Raw genomic sequence first — 26,138 nt, forward strand, 5'->3', positions numbered from 1 at the left:
TGAGTTCCAGGGCTGATGACTGCATTCTAGCCACTGAAGAAATTGCCAGGGCACCCACTAGTGGTCCGCCTGAAGAAACTGAAGAACTCAGGGCAACTGCATTAGTTGTGCTTGAAGAAAATCAACCAGATTCCTCAGCTGCTCCTGCACCAACTTCAACTCCAATCCTTCCATCTGCATCAGATGTGAAGAAGACCAAGGCTGCAGAGCATGCTGCAGTGAAGAAAAGGAAAGCATCAGCTGCTTCAGATTCTTCAGCTCCGAAGAAAATGAAGCTTAAGACAAGTTCATTTGCACATCCGATTGATGTTGTTCCCATCTCAACCAGGCCATCAAAAGACCTTGTTCCTTTTGATGAAGAATATGTGATCCCCAGCGGATCTGATGAAGCAACTCATTTTGCTGCTTCGTCTGAACCGTTGGATGAAGAAATTGAAGTGGATACGATCCCTTCAACATCTATCATCTCCTCGCCTATGCCTCAGTTCACAGCTGAAAGAGGCTGGCGTCGAAGAAATGGAAGATGAACATGTGGACATTGGCTGCTCCACACCCGTAATCTGTGATGAATTCTGGGAAAGTCAGCATCCAAACTCTCCAAAGTTCACCCCTCTACAACAAATTCCTTAGTCCCCCACACAAACTGTTCACCTGGGCTCTGAAGAAACTCATCCCACTGCATCTGTCCATGAGGAAATTCCAGCCACTAGCGCTGAAGAAACTGCTGCTGCTGAACAACCAACGACGCAGACTGCCACTGAGGAGGAACCAGAAATTCCTCAGCCTGAAGAACCTGCGATTGAGATTCCTGAGGTCGTGATGCAACTCACTAACACTCCTCTACCGAAGCCAAAGGATCCACTCTCACGCAAGCAAAGTTCAAGGCTGATGATTTCTTCGGCGAGCACGTATTCTTCGAAGATTACAACCCATATGACTCTGCTCGCATTAGGAAGAGGCGTTTTTGGACTGCTAGTCAAGCCAATTTTTATTCCTCAGTGTTGTTCAACAAGGGGAAGATTTTCTATCATGAGCATATTCCTCATGTGGATATGGAATCTCTGTCGTGCTTCACACCAGTCCTCAGTGTTCTTCATGATGCTGGACTACTCAACTTCTGCTTTGACATCTGCAATTGGAATGAAGAACTGATTCTTCCATTTTATGCAACGCTGCACATCACCGGAGATGCTGAAGATGTGAATTCATGGGTGCTGGACTGGATGTCTGAAAACACTCACTACACTGCACCAGCCTCTGAATTGCTTCGTGCTCTACCACTCAGTCCTCCCCTTGAAGAAGCTCGCTGCATCTACAGTGAACCTGAGCTCACACATCATTACATGTAGGTGCTGATGAAACCTTCAAAGCCAGGTCAAGCACCAAGAACCAAATTCCTCGTGAAGGAATTGTTGTATGTGCCCAGAACTGTTTATCGTATTCTTACGAGGACAACTAGTCCTATCAAAGGTCACGACTCATCTGATGAGGAAATTGTTGGCCTCATGAAGAATCTGGTATTCAACATCGTTCATGGCATTCCTATCAATTATCACGATTTGTTCATTAGGACTATGGCCAATGTTGCACTGTCTCCGTTTGAGCTGAAGCCTTATGCACCTTAGATCATGAGATTCCTCGGGACAAGGTCTTCACTCAACTACAAAGCTGATTTCCAGAATCATCTCAGCTACTTGCCCCCAATTGAAGTCCTCAAGCAAACATATTCCTCAGTTGATGGAAAGGGCAAGGCACCAGCTGTAATTGATGAAGGCATTCATCCATTGGATGGTCAGTTTCGCAAAGCTGCATCTTATTCCACCAATGATTACTCTGCCACACATGACTCTGCCAATGCTCCCACGTCCACTCCTCAAGCCACTGCTTCGCGCGTGATGACAGACCGTGAACTTCTGCTTAGTCTTCACCAGAAGGTGGATCGAAATCACAAATGGGTTAAGCGTCAGTTTGGTTCACTTTTTCACAACATCACTGCCACCGACAATGCAGTGAAGAAAAACCACTACTACCTCCATCAAGTCTTCGGTCGCACCTGGGCAATCCTGTCACATCTATATGGTGAAGAAGCTCTGAAGAACATGGGTCTTAATGAAGATTTTGACTGGTCTGCACCTCCACCGAAGAAATTCAAGAAGGTTAAGGTTCCTTCTCTGGTGGTCAGCTCATATTCTTCATCGCCTGACACTGATGAACATGAATATTTGGACGACACTACGGCAGGCCCTACATCAACCAATGACCCCAACAACGCTGGCACTCCTTCATCAACATGATTATCTTCAGGGCGTTAGTCCTCATTTTCGATCCTTTTGGTCATTTGATGACAAAGGGGGAGAAATATAAGTTAGTCTTCAAGCGGTTCTACTATATGGGAAATTTTTTGCTAAGTTACAACTCTCGTTCTTCTGAAACTTTATTGGATCGAGTTGTAATCTTAAACCCGATGGTGCTCTGATACTTTTGATGCACTATGCTCTGATACTCTTGATGCACTATTCTGCATGCTTATTCCTCGTTAGTATTATTGCATGCATGCTGAATTTCATCAGGTACCATATTTCATCATGTATTTCAAATTCTTCATATTATATGTTAAATGCGTGTATGAATTACAAGATATAGGGGGAGATCTCCATGATTCAACTCTTCAAGCGTGCATTGCTTCAAAAGCAAATTCCTCACTATGCACATCTTCAGGGGGAGTTCTTCTATATCTTGCAATCAAATTCCACAATATCAGTATTTACACTTCATATGTTTATCCCCGTTGAAAACTTAACCTATATTGTCATCAATCACCAAAAAGGGGGAGATTGTAAGTGCATCTAGTGCCCCTTAGTGATTTTGGTGTATTGAAGACTTATAGGTTAAGGGACTAATGCTTGTGTGAGTGTTCACATGTCTATAAGTCTATGAGGAGTTTGATATTTACAGGAAAAGTCGACCTCTAAAAATGAATATCTTCGACTGAAGATTTTGGTATTTCTGAAGACTTTCATGAAGACTTTAAAAGTGAAGAAATTGGTGTGTCCGTGAAGACTTGATATTCATGCGAGGAATATGAAGCTTGAAGACTTTCGTTTTCATAGTTCTGTTTTTCTCTTTCTTGAGTCATAGGAAATACCGTACTGTTAAAGGGGGTCGAGGAAATACTAAGGAAAAATTTCCATGTGATGCTCAACTCAAAATCCTACACCTACCAATCCCTTCGAGTGAAGCCATGGAAATCTCATACAGTTCAGTCAATTTCTTCAGTGACAGAGACGAAGTTCTTCTGGTCTCTGAGGAATTTGTCCTGACTGAGGAGTTATGAATTCACCAGTGCGGATTGCTTACACAGTGAGGAACATGATAGCCCTGAGGATTTTGCTACTCAAAATTCTGACCGTTGCTGTGCTATGCGCCAGCTGTTCCAAAATATCTATCCACCTAACAGTCATATCATTGAAGGGCATTTATGTCTTATCATGTCGGGCTGCTTCCTAGGCTATAAATAGCCACCCCCTACAACCACTAGCTGGTTGGCTGCTCCGAGAGAAACTGACACTTTTCATTGGAGAGCAACCCATCCTCCGAGAACTTTGAGCGAAAATCATCAAGTGAGGAAAAACCAAAAACCCAAAACCCAAACACCTACAAACCCCAAGTGATTGAGCATCACTGAAGAGATTGATCCTGAGTGGATCCGACGCTTGTTACCTTTGAAGACTGTGCTTCTTCCAGACGGTTAGGCGTCATGGTCTAGAGCATCCAAGAGGAATTGTGGATCGCCGGGTGACCAAGTTTGTGAAGGTTTGGAAGTCGCCTGAAGACTCACCACGAGTGATTGGACGAGGTCTGTGTGACCTTAGTTCAAGGAGAATACGGTGAGGACTGGGTGTCTTGGACTAAGTGTCCTTGACTGGGTGTTCGGGACTGTGTGTCCTCGAGTTTAAATACTCAGCCGCTCCAACCAGACGTACAACTGAGACATCAGTTGGAACTGGTCTACCAAATCATTGTCTTCACTGAGCTTACTGGTTCTATTTCCTCAACTCTTTCATTTCCTCATAACTGTGTTGTCTGTTTGTTCATATCTGTGTTTGTAGACTTTGACTGAAGACTTTCTCAATTTCCTCAGTTCAATTTCTTGAGTCTGTTTGTCTTCATCCTGTGTTATCGTGTGATTACGCTTCCTGTACTCTGTGTCTGTCTTCATTTCATCATGATGACTATGCTTGTATTCTGTTGTGTTTACTTTTGAGTACTTATTCCGCTGCTAGTAGTTCTTCGCTAAGGAATTTCCTCACCAGCAAATTCCTCAGTGAAGAATTTCATAAAAATCGCCTATTCACCCCCCCTCTAGTCGATATAACGCACTTTCAGATGTGTGGTTTGATGAAACTAACGGCTCGCAAAGAGAGCTCCTACCTACTATGATAGATGAACCAGCACCTGAGGAAACTATCAAGTTCAAGGCTGCTGAGGATGTCATTCCTACTGAAGAATCTGCTGAAGAAGTCATTCCAGAACATGAAAAACGTCGAGCTAATGCACCTGAAGAAAATGTTGAAGAAAATGGTGCTGAAGAAAACGCTGATCAAATTCTTCAACGACAACCAGCTCATCCTCGCATTGCAAAAGAAGTGCAAGTTGAAAAGATCATCAATGACATGAAAGCGCCATGTCCTCTCACACGCTCAAAAGCTTCACATTTGTCTAACTTTTGTGGGCAGTATGCTTTTGTCTCTATTACAGAGCCCACTAAGGTAGATGAAGCATTTCTGGAGCCTGAGTGGATTCAGGCAATGCAAGAAGAATTACATCAGTTCGAGCTTAACAATGTCTGGGAACTGGTCAAACGTCCGATCCTCGCAAGCACAATATCATCGGCACAATGTGGATCTACCGCAACAAGCAAGATGAAAATGGCCTTGTGGTGAGGAATAAGGCACGGCTTGTAGCTCAAGGCTACACATAGGTTGAAGGAATTGATTTCGATGAAACTTTTGCACCTGTTGCTAGACTTGAGGCTATTCGCATATTACTTGCTTATGCTAACCATCATGATATCACTTTGTATCAAATGGATGTGAAAAGTGCATTCCTCAATGGTAAGCTTGAGGAAGAAGTATATGTTGCTCAACCCCCAGGTTTTGAAGATCCAAAGAATCCTGACAAAGTCTTCAGACTCAACAAGGCCCTCTATGGCCTCAAGCAGGACCCACGGGCTTGGTATGATACCTTGAAGGAACTCTTCATGAAGAAAGGCTTCAAACCCGGTTCACTCGACCCTACTCTTTTCACTAAATCTTATGATGGTGAATTGTTTGTGTGCCAAGTATATGTTGATGATATTATCTTTGGCTGTTCTGACCAACGTTATAGTGATGAATTTGCCTATATGATGAGTGAAGAATATCAAATGTCTAGTATGGGAGAGTTGAAATTCTTCTTAGGTCTTCAAATTCGTCAACAACACAATGGCATATTCATATCTCAGGAGAAATACCTCAAGGATGTACTGAGGAAATTCGGCATGCAAGATTGCAAAGGCGTCAAAATTCCTATGCCCACAAATGGCCATCTGTGCACCAATGAAAATGGTATTGACTTCGATCATAAGGTATACCGCTGCATGATAAGTTCCTTATTATAATTATGTGCATCTAGGCCAGATATAATGCTTAGTGTTTGCATGTGTGCCCGATTTCAAGCTGCACCGAAGGAATCACACCATAAGGCCGTGAAGCATATTCTTCGATATCTAGCTCACACACCAACACTTGGATTATGGTAACCCAAGGGCTCGGCTTTTGATCTCGTTGGATATTCTGACTCTGACTATGCTGGTGATCGTGTGGATTGCAAGTCAACATTTGGTACATGTCATTTCCTCGGACGATCTTTGGTTTGTTGGTCCTCGAAGAAACAGAACTGCGTATCACTATCTACTGCTGAAGCTGAGTACATTGCCGCTGGTTCTTGCTGTGCCCAATTACTATGGATGAAGCAAATTCTCAAGGACTACATCGTCAACATCAATAATGTGCCTCTCTTCTGTGACAATGAGAGTGCCATCAAGATTGCTCACAACCCAGTTCAGCACTCGAAGACAAAGCACATTCAGATTCGTCATCATTTCCTTGGTGATCATGTGTTGAAGGGCCTATTGAGCATGTGAAGACTGAAGAACAGCTAGCCGATATCTTCACAAAGCCCTTGGATGAGAAGAGATTTAGCAAGTTGCGGTGTGAGCTAAATATCCTAGAATCTTCGAATGTTCTGTGAAAAGGACACTCATCCTAACACTTATGCAAAATTGGTGACTTAGATGTGCAACACACGAAGAAACGTTTTTCTTCAATCAATGAAGAATAACACTCTTAGTGTGAAGAAATTAATGAAGAATTTGATTCTCAGAACCCTACGGTAATTGTACGCGGTGTCTGAAATCATCATTCTTATACGGTGGGCCACGCCACCATCAAAAGTTGAAATTCCTCAAATTATTCATATTCTTCAACCTTGCATAGTCTTCACTGGTTCCGTCGTTTTTGTTCATTGGCTATATATATATATACATACATATATACATATATATATATATATATATATATATGAGTTTATGTCCTCTACAACATTCACTTATTGCTATTTCTTCAAGTTGGTTTTCTGCTAAGTGAATGTGATCGGACCCTTCCCCTCTATGCTATACTCAACCCAATCTGTTCACAAATTCTTCACATGCGTTCTATTTGAAACTCGTTCAAAATCTTCATTGTGTCCTTGTCAGCTGAAGGAATTGGGAACGGAACTTTAAAACCTATCTTATCGAAATTTTCGGTCTTGCCGCTCAAACCGTTCCGCATCCCACGATACACTTATCCACTCACCCACGATCTAACACGATCTCCACCTCTCACTACATGGGTGACACATGTCATGCGAATGAGAAGGGTCAGGGGGACGTTCGTCCAATTTCTTCGGGCGAGCAGTTTTTCACCGTGGCTATAAATACCCCTCCTTCCCTCCTTCACTTCTTTTACTCCGCTCGACCTCTGTCTCCAGCTCGAGCTTCTCAAACCCTAGCGTCGTTGCTACTTCATCGCCACCGGTGAGGAAGAGCTCCACTGCCTCGACCTCGTCGCCGACGTACTCGCGCCGACTGCGGACATCTTCACTCCGCCGCCTCCGTACCCGTCTTCCTCAGCCAAGTTAGGGCGTGGAAGATCTGCACAGACGAACTTCACATTTTCTCACTCCAGTTCGTCGTGTTCTTCGTCCAGGGTAATTAAAAGTTACTTTTACTTCCCTCGTTGATTCGAATGATTATCTACAAAATCTTCAAAAGTGTTTTTCTTCATATCTTCACACACTGAACACCTCACAAAGTTATCTGTTCTTGATTCATTTCTCTAAGCATCATTTTTCTTCAAGATTCCTCAATTGCGTGGATCATCGATCTATACAACTCTGGAACCTAAGACAAAGAACGCTTAGTGAAAATCTTCAAGACTCATCCTGTCAAATTCCTCAAACTTGTTCTTTTTGAAAAACCTTCTGAGAACGCATATGACCTCTCCAAATTCCTCGCAACTATACTCTGTTCACAGGTACACATGTCAGCTGCTGAATCACTAGGTTCTCATCAACTTAACTCATTTGCAGCATTCCTCGAAGAAAAGTTGCATACTTCTTCACAGAATTCGATTGTTCAAATTCCTCAACTAAAGAAAATGGCTGGTGGTAAAAGGCCACGGAAGGGAGGAAAGAGGCCTGAGGTAAATACAGCGTTTGAGATCCCTGAGGACATATATGCTGGGTACTGCACACCTACTGAGGAAACCAAGAATGAGCGCAAAGTGCGCATTTAGAAGATAGAGAGGAGATGGGAAAGAGAATGGAGGGAGTACAGATATGTCACTCCTAAGTATATGAAGAAATTTGCACTCAATCCTCCATGCCCAAGAGCACCACTGGCACCTGGCCAAATTGCTAATCCCACCAGCCTCAAGCGAGGTGAGGACTATCCTGCTGAATGGGCCAAGTGCCAAGGCAAGTTGGCTAAGCAAGCCAAAGAAGCAGTAAGGAAATTCAATGAAGACTCTGCCGCTGCTGCTGCCTCTGCTGAGGCCTTTGCTGTCAAGCCAAAGAAGGCTATGTCAAAGAAGCCTGCGTGCAAGCCAAGTGCTTCATCAGCAATGCCCTCACGGCCAAAATCATCAAAGCCCTCACGGCCAATTCCTCATGCTGCTCATGTTCCTCCAAAGTCATCAGCTCCTCCGCCAAAGCCTTCAGCTATTTTGACCAAATCCTCAGCACCTGTGCATCTCGCTTCGTGCCAAAGGACTGCCGGCATCTCCATTGCCTCAGGTGTCTCAGCTAGTTCCTCAGCTTCACCAAGTTTCTCAGCTGGCCCCTCACTACTGAAGACAAAGGCCACTGCTGGACGAGGTCCACGCCCAAGTCCACAAAAGAAACAAGTCGCTTTCCAAGTGCCGTCTGATGAAGACGAAGCTGATGATGATGATGAACTTGCAGAAATCATCAGAGACAGGCAAGTCAGGGCCGCTAGAGCCAAAGGATCAGAGGTGCCACTGCTTTTGGATCCCAAACTGATCCTCGACTACATTGATAATTGGCACAAGGACCCGAACACTCCCTTGCCTGACTTCAAGCTGACTCCTAGCCAGAGTCACATGCTGACCCACTTCATTCAAGAAGAAAAGTGGAAATTTGAGAAGGCCAAGCAGATCAAGAAAGTGCAGTACAAGAAAGAGCGCTATCTGAAGAAAAACGTTGTCTCTATGACAACTGAAGAACTTGTCACTACTCAGACTGAGATTAAGAAACTAAGTGATGACTTTGACGCATATCGCGCTGATTGGCTTGGAGCCAAGGTTCGTTTTGTGAAACTTGCGGATAACTTCACTTCAAATGTTGCAGCCCCAACGCAATAGGAAATTCCTCAGGCTGAAGCATCTGCTCAGCCTACTAAAGAAAATGCCAGCACCGCTGATGACAATCAGGTTGCTGAAGATAATGTGAGTTCCAAGGCTGATGACTGCATTCCAGCTGCTGAAGAAATTGCCAGGGCACCCACTAGTGGTGTGCCTGAAGAAACTGAAGAACTCAGGGCAACTGCATCAGTTGTGCCTGAAGAAAATCAACCAAATTCCTCAGCTGCTCCTGCACCAACTTCAACTCCAACCCTTCCATCTGCATCAGATGTGAAGAAGACCAAAGCTACAGAGCGTGCTAGAGTGAAGAAAAGGAAAGCATCAGCTGCTTCAGATTGTTCAGCTCCGAAGAAAATGAAGCCTATGACACGCTCATTTGCAAAACCGATTGATGCTATTCCCATCTCAACCAGGCCATCAAAATACCTTGTTCCTTTTGATGAAGAATATGTGATCCCCAGCGGATCTGATGAAGAAACTCCTTCTGCTGCTTCGTCTGAACCATTGGATGAAGAATTTGAAGTGGATGCGATCCCTTCAACACCTATCATCTCCTCGCCTATGCCTCAGTTCACAGCTGAAGAGGCTGGCGTTGAAGAAATGGAAGATGAAGATGTGGACATTGGCTGCTCCACACCCGTAATCAGTGATGAATTCGGGGAAAGTCAGCATCCAAACTCTCCAATGTTCACCCCTCTACAGCCAATTCCTCAGTCCCCCACACAAACTGTTCACCTGGGCTCTAAAGAAACTCATCCCACTGCATCTGTCCATGAGGAAATTCCAGCCACTAGCGCTAATGAAACTGCTGCTGCTGAACAACCAACTACGCAGACTGCCACTGAGGAGGAACCAGAAATTCCTCAGCCTGAAGAACCTGCGATTGAGATTCCTGAGGTCGTGATGCAACTCACTCACACTCCTCTGCCGAAGCCAAAGGATCTATTCTCACGCAATAAAAAGTTCAAGGCTGATGATTTCTTCGGCGAGCGTATTCTTTGAAGATTACAACCAATATGACTCTGCTCGCATTAGGAAGAGCCGTTTCTGGACTGCCAGTCAAGCCAATTTCTATTCCTCAGTGCTGTTCAACAAGGAGAAGATTTTCTACCATGAGCATATTCCCCACGTGGATATGGAATCTCTGTCGTGATTCGCACCAGTCCTTAGTGTTCTTCACGACGCTGATCTGCTCAACTTTTGCTCTGACATGTGCGATTGGAATGAAGAACTGATTCTTCAATCTTATGCAACACTGCACATCACCGGAGATGCTGAAGATGTGAATTCATGGGTGATGGACTGGATGTCTGAAAACACTCACTACACTGCACCAGCCTCTGAATTGCTTCGTGCTCTACCACTCAGTCCTCCCCTTGAAGAAACTCGCTGCATCTACTGTGAACCTGAGCTCACACATCATTACATGCAGGTGCTGATGAAACCTTTGAAGCCAGGTCAAGCACCAAGAACCAAATCCCTCGTGAAGGAATTTCTATACGTGCCCAGAACTGTCTATCGTGTTCTTACGAGGAGAATCAGTCCTATCAAAGGCCACGACTCATCTGATGAGGAAACTATTGGCATCATGAAGAATCTGGTATTCAACATCGTTCATGGCATTCCTGTCAATTATCATGATTTCTTCATGAGGACTATGGCCAATGTTGCACTGTCTCCGTTTGAGCTGAAGCCTTATGCACCTTGGATTATGAGATTCCTCAGGACAAGGTCTTCACTCAACTACAAAGCTGATTTCCAGAATCACCTCAGCTACTTGCCCCCAATTGAAGTCCTCAAGCAGACATATTCCTCAGTTGATGGAAAGGGCAAGGCACCAGCTGTAATAGATGAAGGCATTCGTCCATTGGATGGTAAATTTCGCAAAGCTGCATCTTATTCCACCAATGATGACTCTGCCACACATGACTCTGCCAATGCACCTAAGTCCACTCCTCAAGCCACTGCTCCGCGCGTGATGACTGACCATGAACTTCTGCTTAGTCTTTACCAGAAGGTGGATCGAAATCACAAATGGGTTAAGCGTCAGTTTGGTTCACTTCTTCACAACATGACTACCACACACAATGCAGTGAACAAAAACCACTACTACCTCCATCAAGTCTTCGGTCGCACCTGGGCAATCCTGTCACATCTATATGGTGAAGAAGATCTGAAGAACATGGGTCTCAAAGAAGATTTTGACTGGTCTGCCACCTCCACCGAAGAAATTCAAGAAGGTTAAGGTTCCTTCTCTGGTGGCCAGCTCATATTCTTCATCGCGCGACACTGATGAACATGAAGATTTGGACGACACTGCGGCAGGCCCTACATCAACCAACGACCCCAACAACGCTGGCGCTCCTTTATCAACATGATTATCTTCAGGGCGTTAGTCCTCATTTTCGATCCTTTTGGTCATTTGATGACAAAGGGGGAGAAATATGAGTTAGTCTTCAAGCGGGTCTACTATATGGGCGATTTTTTGCTCAGTTACAGCTCTCATTCTTCTGAAACTTTATTGGATCGAGTTGTAATCTTAAACCCGATGGTACTCTGATACTTTTGATGCACTGTGCTCTGATACTCTTGATGCACTATTCTGCATGCTTATTCCTCGTTAATATTATTGCACGCATGCTGAATTTCATCAGGTACCATATTTCATCATGCATTTCAAATTCTTCATATTATATGTTAAATGCGTGTATGAATTACAAGATATAGGGGGAGATCTCCATGATTCAACTCTTCAAGTGTGCATTGCTTCAAAAGCAAATTCCTCACTATGCACATCTTTAGGGGGAGTTCTTCTATATCTTGCAATCAAATTCCTCAATATCATAATTTACACTTCATATGTTTATCCCCGTTGAAAACTTAACCTATATTGTCGTCAATCACCAAAAAGTGGGGAGATTGTAAGTGCATCTAGTGCCCCTTAGTGATTTTGGTGTATTGAAGACTTATAGGTTAAGGGACTAATGCGTGTGTGAGTGTACACAAGTCTATAAGTCTATGAGGAGTTTGATATTTAATGAAAAAGTCGACCCCTAAAAATGAATATCTTCGACTGAAGATTTTGGTATTTCTGAAGACTTTCATGAAGACTTTGAAAGTGAAGAAATTGGTGTGTCCGTGAAGACTTGATATTCATGCGAGGAATATGAAGCTTGAAGACTTTCGTTTTCATAGTTTTGTTTTTCTCTTTCTTGAGTCATAGGAAACACCGTACTATTAAAGGGGGTCGAGGAAATACTAAGAAATAATTTCCATGTGATGCTCAACTCAAAATCGTACACCTACCAATCCCTTCGAGTGAAGCCATTGGAAATCTCATACAGTTCAGTCAATTTCTTCAGTGATAGAGACGAAGTTCTTCTGGTCTCTGAGGAATTTGTCCTGACTGAGGAGTTAGGATTTCGCCAGTGCGGATTGCTTACACAGTGAGGAACATGATAGCCCTGAGGATTTTGCTACTCAAAATTCCGACCGTTGCTGTGCTATGCACCAGCTGTTCCAAAATATCTATCCACCTAATGGTCATATCATTGAAGGGCATTTATGTCTTATCATGTCGGGCTGCTCCTTAGGCTATAAATAGCCGCCCCCTACAACCACTAGCTGGTTGGCTCCTCCGAGAGAAACTCACACTTTTCATTGGAGAGCAACCCATCCTCCGAGAACTTTGAGCGAAAATCATCAAGTGAGGAAAAACAAAAAACCCAAAACCCAAACACCTACAAACCCCAAGTGATTGAGCATCACTGAAGAGATTGATCCTGAGTGGATCCGACGCTTGTTACCTTTGAAGACAGTGCTTCTTCCAGACGGTTAGGCGTCATGGTCTAGAGCATCCAAGAGGAATTGTGGATCGCCGGGTGACCAAGTTTGTGAAGGTTTGGAAGTCGCCTGAAGACTCACCACGAGTGATTGGACGAGGTCTGTGTGACATTAGTTGAAGGAGAATACGGTGAGGACTGGGTGTCTTGGACTAAGTGTCCTTGACTGGGTGTCCGGGACTGTGTGTCCTCGAGTTTAAATACTCAGCCGCTCCAACCAGATGTACAACTGAGACAGCAGTTGGAACTGGTCTACCAAATCATTGTCTTCACCGAGCTTACTAGTTCTATTTCCTCAACTCTTTCATTTCCTCATAACTGTGCTGTATGTTTGTTCATATCTGTGTTTGAAGAATTTGACTGAAGACTTTCTCAATTTCCTCAGTTCAATTTCTTCAGTCTATTTGTCTTCATCCTGTGTTATCCTGTGATTACGCTTCTTGTACTCTGTGTCTGTCTTCATTTCATCATGATGACTATGCTTTTATTCTGTTGTGTTTACTTTTGAGTACTTATTCCGCTGCTAGTAGTTCTTCGCTAAGGAATTTCCTCACCAGCAAATTCCTTAGTGAAGAATTTCATAAAAATCGCCTATTCACCCCCCTCTAGTCGATATAACGCACTTTCAGATGTGCGGTTCGATGAAACTAACGGCTCGCAAAGAGAGCACCTACCTAATGTGGTAGATGAACCAGCACCTGAGGAAACTATCAAGTTCAAGGCTACTGAGGATGTCATTCCTACTAAAGAATCTGCTAAAGAATTCATTCCAGAACATGAAGAACGTCGAGCTAATGCACCTAAAGAAAATGCTGAAGAAAATGGTGCTGAAGAAAACGCTGATCAAATTCTTCAACGACAACCAGCTCATCCTCGCATTGCAAAAGAAGTGCAAGTTGAAAATATCATCAATGACATCAAAGCGCCAGGTCCTCTCACACGCTCAAAAGCTTCACATTTGTCTAACTTTTGTGGGCAATATGCTTTTGTCTCTATTACAGAGCCCACTAAGGTAGATGAAGCATTTCTGGAGCCTGAGTGGATTCAGGCCATGCAAGAAGAATTACATCAGTTCGAGCTTAACAATGTCTGGGAACTGGTCAAACGTCCAGATCCTCGCAAGCACAATATCATCGGCACAAAGTGGATCTACCGCAACAAGCAATATGAAAATGGCCTTGTGGTGAGGAATAAGGCACGACTTGTAGCTCAAGGATACACACAGGTTGAAGGAATTGATTTCGATGAAACTTTTGCACCTGTTGCTAGACTTGAGGCTATTCTCATATTACTTTCTTATGCTAACCATCATGATATCACTTTGTATCAAATGGATGTGAAAAGTGAATTCCTCAATGGTAAGCTTGAGGAACAAGTATATGTTGCTCAACCCCCAAGTTTTGAAGATCCAAAGAATCCTGGCAAAGTCTTCAGACTCAATAAGGCCCTCTATGGCCTCAAGCAGGCCCCACGGGCTTGGTATGATACCTTGAAGGAACTCTTCATGAAGAAAGGATTCAAACCCGGTTCACTCGACCCTACTCTTTTCACTAAATCTTATGATGGTGAATTGTTTGTGTGCCATGTATATGTTGATGATATTATCTTTGGCTGTTCTGACCAATGTTATAGTGATGAATTTTCCTATATGATGAGTGAAGAATATCAAATGTCTAGTATGGGAGAGTTGAAATTCTTCTTAGGTCTTCAAATTCGTCAACAACACAATGGCATATTCATATCTCAGGAGAAATACCTCAAGGATGTACTGAGGAAATTCGGCATGCAAGATTGCAAAGGCGTCAAAATTCCTATGCCCACAAATGGCCATCTGTGCACCGATGAAAATGGTATTGACTTCGATCATAAGGTATACCGCTCCATGATAGGTTCCTTATTATACTTATGTGCATCTAGGCCAGATATAATGCTTAGTGTTTGCATGTGTGCCCGATTTCAAGCTGCACCAAAGGAATCACACCATAAGGCTGTGAAGCATATTCTTCGATATCTAGCTCACACACCAACACTTGGATTATGGTACTCCAAGGGCTCGGCTTTTGATCTCGTTGGATATTCTGACTCTGACTATGCTGGTGATCGTGTGGATCGCAAGTCAACATCTGGTACATGTCATTTCCTCGGGCGATCTTTGGTCTGTTGGTCCTCGAAGAAACAGAACTGCGTATCACTATCTACTGCTGAAGCTGAGTACATTGCCGCCGGTTCTTGCTGTGCCCAATTGCTATGGATGAAGCAAACTCTCAAGGACTACAGCGTCAACATGAAGAATGTGCCTCTCTTCTGTGACAATGAGAGTGCCATCAAGATTGCTCACAACCCAGTTCAGCACTCGAAAACAAAGCACATTCAGATTCATCATCATTTTCTTCGTGATCATGTGTTGAAGGGCGACATTTCTATTGAGCATGTGAAGACTGAAGAACAGCTAGCCCATATCTTCACAAAGCCCTTGGATGAGAAGAGATTTAGCAAGTTGCGGTGTGAGCTAAATATCCTAGAATCTTCGAATGTTCTGTGAAAAGGACACTCATCCTAACACTTATGCAAAATTGGTGACTTAGATGTGCAACACATGAAGAAACGTTTTTCTTCAATCAATGAAGAATAACACTCTTAGTGTGAAGAAATTAACGAAGAATTTGATTCTCAGAACCCTACGGTAATTGTACGCGTTGTCTGAAATCATCATTCTTATACGGTGGGCCACGCCACCATCAGAAGTTGAAATTCCTCAAATTATTCATATTCTTCAACCTTGCATAGTCTTCACTGGTTCCGTCGTTTTTCTTCATTGGTTATATATATATATATATATATATATATATATATATATATATATATATATATATATATATATATATATATATATATATATGAGTTTATGTCCTCTACAACATTCACTTATTGCTATTTCTTCAAGTTGGTTTTCTGCTAAGTGAATGTGATCGGACCCTTCCCCTCTATGCTATACTCAACCCAATCTGTTCACAAATTCTTCATGTGCGTTCTATTTGAAACTCATTCAAAATCTTCACTGTGTCCTTGTCAGCTGAAGGAATTGCGAACGGAACTTTAAAACCTATCTTATCGAAATTTTCGGTCTTGCCACTCAACCCGTTCTGCATCCCACGATATACTTATCCACTCACCCATGATCTAACATGATCTCCACCTCTCACTACGTGGGTGACACATGTCATGCGAATCAGAAGGGTCAGGGGCATGTTCGTCCAATTTCTTCGGGCGAGCAGTTTTTCACCGTGGCTATAAATACCCCTCCTTCCCTCCTTCACTTCTTTTACTCCGCTCGACCTCTCTCTCCAGCTCGAGCTTCTCAAACCCTAGTGTCATCGCTACTTCATCGCCGCCTGTGAGGAAGAGCTTCACTGCCTCGACCTCGTCACCGACGTACTCGCACCGACCGCGGACATCTTCACTCCGCCGCCTCCGTAGTCATCTTTCTCCGCCAAGTTAGGGCGTGGAAGATCTGCACAGACGAACTTCACATCTCCTCACTCCAGTTCGTCGCGTTCTTCGTCCAGGGTAATTAAAAGTTACTTTTACTTCCCTCGTTGATTCGAATGATTATCTACAAAATCTTCAAAAGTGTTTTTGTTCATATCTTCACACACTGAACACCTCACAAAGTTATCTGTTCTTGATTCGTTTCTCTAAGCATCATTTTTCTTCAAGATTCCTCAATTGTGTGGATCATCGATCTATACAACTCTGGAACCTAAGACAAAGAACGCTTAGTGAAAATCTTCAAGACTCATCCGGTCAAATTCCTCAAACTTGTTCTTTTTGAAAAACCTTCTGAGAACGCATATGACCTCTCCAAATTCCTCGCAACTATACTCTATTCACAGGTACACATGTCAGCTGCTGAATCACTAGGTTCTCATCTACTTAACTCATTTGCAGCGTTCCTCGAAGAAAAGTTGCATACTTCTTCACAGAATTCGATTGTTCAAATTCCTCAGCTGAAGAAAATGGCTGATGGTAAAAGGCCACGGAAGGGAGGAAAGAGGCCTGAGGTAAATACAACGTTTGAGATCCCTGATGACATATATGCTGGGTACTGCACACCTACTGAGGAAACCAAGAATGAGAGCAAAGTGCGCATTTAGAACATAGAGAGGAGATGGGCAAGAGAATGGAGGGAGTACAGATATGTCACTCCTAAGTATATGAAGAAATTCGTACTCAATCCTCCATGTCCAAGAGCACCACTGGCACCTGGGTAAATTGCTGATCCCACCAGCCTCAAGCGAGGTGAGGACTATCCTGATGAATGGGCCAAGCGCGAAGGAAAGTTGGCTAAGCAAGCCAAAGAAGCAGTGAGGAAATTCAATGAAGACTCTGCCGCTGCTGCTGCCTCTGCTGAGGCCTTTGCTGTCAAGCCAAAGAAGGCTATGTCAAAGAAGTCTGCGCGCAAGCCAAGTGCTTCATCAGCAATGCCCTCACGGCCAGAATCATCAAAGCCCTCACGGCCAATTCCTCATGCTGCTCCTGTTCCTCCAAAGTCCTCAGCTCCTCCGCCGAAGCCTTCAGCTATTTCGACCAAATCCTCAGCACCTGTGCATCTCGCTTCGTGCCAAAGGACTACCGGCATCTCCATTGCCTCAGGTGTCTCAGCTAGTTCCTCAGCTGCACCAAGTTCCTCAGCTGGCCCCTCACTACTGAAGAGAAAGGCCACTGCTGGATGAGGTCCACGCCCAAGTCCTCAAAAGAAGCAAGTCGCTTTCCAAGTGTCGTCTGATGAAGACGAAGCTGATGATGATGAACTTGCAGAAATCATTAGAGACAGGCAAGTTAGGGCCGCTAGAGCCAAAGGATCAGAGGTGCCACTGCTTTTGGATCCCAAACTGATCCTCGACTACATTGATGATTGGCACAAGGACCCGAACACTCCCTTGCCTGACTTCAAGCTGACTCCTGGCCAGAGTCACATGCTGACCCACTTCATTCAAGAAGAAAAGTGGAAATTTGAGAAGGCCAGGCAGATCAAGAAAGCGCAGTACAAGAAAGAGCGCTATCTGAAGAAAAACGTTGTCTCTATGACAACTGAAGAACTTGTCACTACTCAGACTGAGATTAAGAAACTAAGTGATGATTTTGACGCATATCGCGCTGTTTGGCTTGGAGCCAAGGTTTGTTTTGTGAAACTTGCGGATAACTTCACTTCAAATGTTGCAGCCCCAACGCAACAGGAAATTCCTCAGGCTGAAGCATCTGCTCGGCCTACTAAAGAAAATGCCAGCACCGCTGATGACAATCAGGTTGCTGAAGATAATGTGAGTTCCAAGGCTGATGACTGCATTCCAGCCGCTGAAGAAATTGCCAGGGCACCCACTAGTGGTGTGCCTGAAGAAACTGAAGAACTCAGGGCAACTGCATCAGTTGTGCCTGAAGAAAATCAACCAAATTCCTCAGCTGCTCCTGCACCAACTTCAACTCCAACCCTTCCATCTGCATCAGATGTGAAGAAGACCAAAGCTACAGAGCGTGCTAGAGTGAAGAAAAGGAAAGCATCAGCTGCTTCAGATTGTTCAGCTCCGAAGAAAATGAAGCCTATGACACGCTCATTTGCAAAACCGATTGATGCTGTTCCCATCTCAACCAGGCCATCAAAAGACCTTGTTCCTTTTGATGAAGAATATGTGATCCCCAGCGGATCTGATGAAGAAACTCCTTCTGCTGCTTCATCTGAACCATTGGATGAAGAATTTGAAGTGGATGCGATCCCTTCAACACCTATCATCTCCTCGCCTATGCCTCAGTTCACAGCTGAAGAGGCTGGCGTTGAAGAAATGGAAGATGAAGATGTGGACATTGGCTCCTCCACACCCGTAATCAGTGATGAATTCGGGGAAAGTCAGCATCCAAACTCTCCAATGTTCACCCCTCTACAGCCAATTCCTCAGTCCCCCACACAAACTGTTCACCTGGGCTCTAAAGAAACCCATCCCACTGCATCTGTCCATGAGGAAATTCCAGCCACTAGCGCTAATGAAACTGCTGCTGCTGAACAACCAACTACGCAGACTGCCACTGAGGAGGAACCAGAAATTCCTCAGCCTGAAGAACCTGCGATTGAGATTCCTGAGGTCGTGATGCAACTCACTGACACTCCTCTGCCGAAGCCAAAGGATCCATTCTCACGCAAGAAAAAGTTCAAGGCTGATGATTTCTTCGGCAAGCACGTATTCTTTGAAGATTACAACCCATATGACTCTGCTCGCATTAGGAAGAGGCGTTTCTGGACTGCCAGTCAAGCCAATTTCTATTCCTCAGTGCTGTTCAACAAGGAGAAGATTTTCTACCATGAGCATATTCCTCACGTGGATATGGAATCTCTGCCGAGCTTCGCACCAGTCCTTAGTGTTCTTCACGATGCTGATCTGCTCAACTTTTGCTCTGACATGCGCGATTGGAATGAAGAACTGATTCTTCAATTCTATGCAACACTGCACATCACCGGAGATGCTGAAGATGTGAATTCATGGGTGATGGACTGGATGTCTGAAAACACTCACTACACTGCACCAGCCTCTGAATTGCTTCGTGCTCTACCACTCAGTCCTCCCCTTGAAGAAGCTCGCTGCATCTACAGTGAACCTGAGCTCACACATCATTACATGCAGGTGCTGATGAAACCTTTGAAGCCAGGTCAAGCACCAAGAACCAAATTCCTCATGAAGGAATTTCTATACGTGCCCAGAACTGTCTATCGTATTCTTACGAGGACAATCAGTCCTATCAAAGGCCATGACTCATCTGATGAGGAAACTGTTGGCATCATGAAGAATCTGGTATTCAACATTGTTCATGGCATTCCTGTCAATTATCACGATTTATTCATGAGGACTGTGGCCAATGTTGCACTGTCTCCGTTTGAGCTGAAGCCTTATGCACCTTGGATTATGAGATTCCTCAGGACAAGGTCTTCACTCAACTACAAAGCTGATTTCCAGAATCACCTCAGCTACTTGCCCCCAATTGAAGTCCTCAAGCAGACATATTCCTCAATTGATGGAAAGGGCAAGGCACCAGCTGTAATAGATGAGGGTATTCGTCCATTGGATGGTAAATTTCGCAAAGCTGCATCTTATTCCACCAATGATGACTCTGCCACACATGACTCTGCCAATGCACCTAAGTCCACTCCTCAAGCCACTGCTCCACGCGTGATGACTGACCGTGAACTTCTGCTTAGTCTTTACCAGAAGGTGGATTGAAATCACAAATGGGTTAAGCGTCAGTTTGGTTCACTTCTTCACAACATGACTGCCACACACAATGCAGTAAACAAAAACCACTACTACCTCCATCAAGTCTTCGGTCGCACCTGGGCAATCCTGTCACATCTATATGGTGAAGAAGATCTGAAGAACATGGGTCTCAAAGAAGATTTTGACTGGTCTGCACCTCCACCGAAGAAATTCGAGAAGGTCCAAGTTCCTTCTCTAGCGGCCAGCTCATTTTATTCATCACGCGACACTGATGAACATGAAGATTTGGACGACACTGCGGCAGGCCCTGCATCAACAAACGACCCGAACAACGCTGGCGCTCCTTCATCAACATGATTATCTTCAGGGGCGTTAGTCCTTATTTTCGATCCTTTTGCTCATTCGATGACAAAGGGGGAGAAATATGAGTTAGTCTTCAAGCGGGTCTACTATATGGGCGTTTTTTTGCTAAGTTACTGCTCTCGTTCTTCTGAAACTTTATTGGATCGAGTTGTAATCTTAAACCCGATGGTGCTCTGATACTTTTGATGCACTGTGCTCTGATACTCTTAATGCACTAGTCTGCATGCTTATTCCTCGTTAAATATTATTGCACGCATGCAGAATTTCATCAGGCACCGTATTTCATCATGCATTTCAAATTCTTCATATTATATGTTAAATGCGTGTATGAATTACAAGATATAGGGGGAGATCTCCATGATTCAACTCTTCAAGTGTGCATTGCTTCAAAAGCAAATTCCTCACTATGCACATCTTCAGGGGGAGTTCTTCTATATCTTGCAATCAAATTCCTCAATATCAGTAGTTACACTTCATATGTTTATCCCCGTTGAAAACTTAACCTATATTGTCATCAATCACCAAAAAGGGGGAGATTGTAAGTGCATCTAGTGCCCCTTAGTGATTTTGGTGTATTGAAGACTTATAGGTTAAGGGACTCATGCGTGTGTGAGTGTACACAGGTCTATAAGTCTATGAGGAGTTTGATATTTACAGGAAAAGTCGACCCCTAAAAATGAATATCTTCGACTGAAGACTTTGGTATTCTGAAGACTTTGAAAGTCAAGAAATTGGTGTGACCTTGAAGACTTGGTATTCTTTCGAGGAACATGAAGTGAGAAGACTTTTGTTTTCGTAGTTTCATTTTCTTTATCTTGAGTCATAGGAAACACCGTACTATTAAAGGGGGTCGAGGAAATACTAAGGAAAAATTTCCATGTGATGCTCAACTCAAAATCCTACACCTACCAATCCCTTCGACTGAAGCCATTGGAAATCACTTACAGATCAGTCAATTTCTTCAGTGACAGAGACAAAGTTCTTCTGGTCTCTGAGGAATTTGTCTTGACTGAGGAGTTAGGATTTCGCTAGTGCGGATTGCCTACAAAGTGAGGAACATGATAGCCCTGAGGATTTTTCTACTCAAAATTCCGACCATTGTTGTGCTATGCGCCAGCTGTCCCAAAATATCTATCCACCTAACGGTCATTTCATTGAAGGGCATTTATGTCTTATCATGTCGGGCTGCTCCCTAGGCTATAAATAGCCGCCCCCTACAACCACTAGCTGGTTGGCTGCTCCGAGAGAAACTGACACTTGTCATTTGAGAGCAACCCATCCTCCGAGGACTTTGAGCGAAAATCATCAAGTGAGGAAAAACCAAAAACCCAAACCCCAAACACCTACAAACCCTAAGTAATTGAGCATCACTGAAGAGATTGATCCTGAGTCGATCCGACGCTTGTTACCTTTGAAGACTGTGCTTCTTCCAGACGGTTAGGCGTCATGGTCTAGAGCATCCAAGAGGAATTGTGGATCACCGAGTGACCAAGTTTGTGAAGGTTTGGAAGTCGCCTGAAGACTTACCACGAGTGATTGGACGAGGTCTGTGTGACCTTAGTTCAAGGAGAATACGGTGAGGACTGGGTGTCTTGGACTAAGTGTCCTTGACTGGGTGTCCGGGACTGTGTGTCCTCGAGTTTAAATACTCAGCCGCTCCAACCAGACGTAGAACTAAGACACCAGTTGGAACTGGTCTACCAAATCATTGTCTTCACCGAGCTTACTGGTTCTATTTCCTTAACTCTTTCATTTCCTCATAACTGTGTTGTGTGTTTGTTCATATCTGTGTTTGAAGACTTTGAATGAAGACTTTCTCAATTTCCTCAGTTCAATTTCTTCAGTCTGTTTGTCTTCGTCCTATGTTATCCTGTGATTACGCTTCATGTACTCTGTGCCTGTCTTCATTTCATCATGATGACTATGCTTGTATTTCGTTATGTTTACTTTTGAGTACTTATTCCGCTGCTAGTAGTTCTTCGCTAAGGAATTTCCTCACCGGCAAATTGCTCAGTGAAGAATTTCGTAAAAATCGCCTATTCACCCCCCCTCTAGTCGATATAACGCACTTTCGGTAGGGTCACCTCCTATAATTTCAACCCATTTGGAGTTCATTTGAATGGGTTTCAAAATTTGAACTTGCCGAGTTAAATCCAACGCGTGTGGATTTTACTTCCTCTAAAAATCCTCAGGCCATTTTTGTCAAATTCCTCCTATTTTTGCGAGTCCGGGAATTTATCCGCGTGTCAAACTCCTTCCCCTATCCTCCATTTCTTTTCTTTCTTATCTTTGTGCTGTTTTTTTTTCTTTCTTGAGAAGAGAGGTAGAGAGGAGAGACCGCAGCCCACCAATTTGGCCAGGCCCAGCCGTGGTCGGCAGAACAGCTAGGCCGACCGGCCTCCCAGGCCCATATGCCCCTCCTAACCCTAGCTAGCCCAGCGCCCGACCGCACCTCATCTCCCTCTCGTTCCCACGCACGCCGTCCTCCCTCTCGATCCTTCTCTCTCCCTCGTTCCCTCCCAACGCCGCCACACACACACACACACCCGCACAGCGCCCCACAGCCAGCGCCAGGAGCTCGCGTCCCCTTGCCTCCCTCTACCACACCGCGTTGCCGGATCGCTGCTGCCTCCCTGCCTCCGGCGAGGGGCGCTGCCATGTACCTTCTTGTGGACCGCACGACTATGGAGACCACCGTGCCGGCCCCCAAGCGCATCGCCTGTGCTCCTTCCCTGCCTCAGACGCCTCACCGTCCGTCTTTTCGCTGGAGCACGTGCCAACTTCACCTCCGCCGCCCGGTTGGCCTCAGTGCCTCCTCCCGCTCGTGCCTCCTCCTGCCTCGTCCTTGTTCCCACGCCGCCGCCGTTTTTTCCCGTACAGGAGGTCGTCCATGGAAGCCGCTTCCTCGGCTTCTTCTTCGTGCAGCTCCCTCCCCGCGCATCTGCTTCGCGCCTCTCGAGCAGTGCCTGGATGCTCTTCCTCCCGCTACGACCAAGAGCGCCGCCACCAGCGCTCCTCCTCGCCCCGTTTGTCCGCTGCCGCCGCCTGCTGTTGTCCCCAGCGCCTCCAGCTGTGTGCCCCTTCCTTCGTTGCCGTTGACCCGAGCTCCGCCGTGACCTCAAGGCCAGGGGCGCCCTGCCTCCTTGTCCACCGTGTGCTCCGTCGCCCACGGCCGAGCACCTCAAGACCAATCCCCTTTTTCCCGTTGTTGCGAACGGTTGCACGAGCATGACCCAGTTTCGAAACGCAAGTCGATGCCTCCGTTGCGCCCATCCCGAGCGGGAGTATTCTGGATTCGTCAAGTACAATTACATGGTGACGCGTCAAGTACCTCTACCTTCGTCTTCGGAATCGCCATGTCGCTAAGTACCTCAAAGCCCGATGCCTAGAACGACTACCGTCGCCGAAGACCCATGAACCAAAAACATCAGGTTAGACTACCGTCGCAAGGACGAAATAGCAAAATTAATGTTTTTGGTATTTTGTAGTGATTGTAACAGTAGCAGCAGGAAAGTAAATAAGCGTAAACTAGTATATGGAAAACTCGTAGGCACCGGATCAGTGATGGATAATTATGCCGGATGCGGTTCATCATGTAACAGTCATAACATAGGGTGACACAGAACTAGCTCCAATACATCAATGTAATGTAGGCATGTATTCCGTATATAGTCATACGTGCTTATGGAAAAGAACTTGCATGACATCTTTTGTCCTACCCTCCCGTGGCAGCGGGGTCCTATTGGAAACTAAGGGATATTAAGGCCTCCTTTTAATAGAGAACCGGAACAAAGCATTAGCACATAGTGAATACATGAACTCCTCAAACTATGGTCATCATCGGGAGTGGTCCCGATTATTGTCACTTCGGGGTTGCCGGATCATAACACATAGTAGGTGACTATAGACTTGCAAGATCGGATCAAGAACTCACATATATTCATGAAAACATAATAGGTTCAGATCTGAAAGCATGGCATCCGGGCCCTAGTGACAAGCATTAGGCATAGCAAAGTCATAGCAACATCAATCTCAGAACATAATGGATACTAAAGATCAAACACTAACAAAACTAACTCGATTACATGATAAATCTCATCCAACCCATCACCGTCCAGCAAGCCTACGATGGAATTACTCACGCACGGCGGTGAGCATCATGAAATTGGTGATGGCGGATGGTTGATGATGACGACGGTGACGAATCCTTCTCTCCGAAGCCCCGAACGGACTCCAGATCAGCCCTCCCGAGAGGTTTTAGGGCTTGGCGGCGGCTCCGTATCGTAAAACGCGATGATTTCTTCTCTCTGATTATTTTCTCTCCGAAAGCAAATATATAGAGTTGGAGTTGGTGTCGGAGGGTTTCCAGGGGGCCCACGAGGTAGGGGCGCGCCCCCCACCCTCGTGAGAAGGGTGTGGGCCCCCTGGTCTTCATCTTTGGCAAGGATTTTTTATTATTTTTTCTAAGATGTTCCGTGGAGTTTCAGGTCATTCCGAGAATATTTGTTTTCTGCACATAAAACAACACCATGGCAATTCTGCTGAAAACAGTGTCAGTCCGGGTTAGTTCCATTCAAATCATACAAGTTAGAGTCCAAAACAAGGGCAAAAGTTTTTGGAAAAGTATATACGATGGAGACATATCAACTCCCCCAAGCTTAAACCCTTGCTTGCCCTTAAGAAATTCAGTTGGCAAACTGAAAAAAGAAAGAAAGAAAAACTTTTACAAACTCTGTTTGCTCTTCTTGTTGTAACTATGTCAAGCCACCATTCAAGTTTTCAGCATAGATCATAACTAACCACATTTGCAATAATTCTCAGGTCTCATAATTAGTCGTATCAATAGCATAATCAACTAGCAAGCCATAATAATAAATCTCGGATGACAACACTTTCTCAAAACAATCATAGTATGATATAACAAGATGGTATCTCGCTAGCCCTTACTGAGACCGCAAAACATAAATGCAGAGCACCTTTAAAGATCAAGGACTGACTAGACATTGTAATTCATGGTAAAAGATATCCAATCATAGTCATACCCAATATAAATTAACAGTGATGAATGCAAATGACGGTTGTGCTCTCCAGCTAGTGCTTTTTAATAAGAGGGTGATGACTCAACATGAAAGTAAATGGATAGGCCCTTCGCAGAGGGAAGCAGGGATTTGTAGAGGTGCCAGAGCTCGGTTTTGCAATAGAGATAAATTGTATTTTGAGTGGTATACTTTCATTGTCAACATAACAACTAAGAGATGGCGATATCTTCCATGCTAAACACATTATAGGCGGTTCCCAAACGGAATGGTAAAGTTTATACTCCCCCTCCACCAACAAGCATCAATCCATGGCTTGCTCGAAACAACGAGTGCCTCCAACATACATTAGGTCCCAAGGGGAGTTTTGTTTGCAATTAATTTTGATTTAGTTTGCATAAAGCATGGGACTGGGCATCCCGGTGACCAGCCATTTTCTCGTGAGTGAGGAGCGGAGTCCACTCCTCTTGAGAATAACCCGCCTAACACGGAAGATAAGGACAGCCTTAGTTGATACATGAGCTATTCGAGCATACAAAACAGAATGTTTATTTGCAGGTTTAGAGTTTGGCACATACAAATTTACTTGGAACGGCAGGTAGATACCGCACATAGGAAGGTATGGTGGACTCATCTGGAATAACTTTGGGGTTTAAGGGATTGGATGCACAAGCA

This window comes from Triticum dicoccoides, chromosome 7A (genome assembly GCF_002162155.2).
Source record: "Triticum dicoccoides isolate Atlit2015 ecotype Zavitan chromosome 7A, WEW_v2.0, whole genome shotgun sequence".
NCBI classification, from domain to species: domain Eukaryota; kingdom Viridiplantae; phylum Streptophyta; class Magnoliopsida; order Poales; family Poaceae; genus Triticum; species Triticum dicoccoides.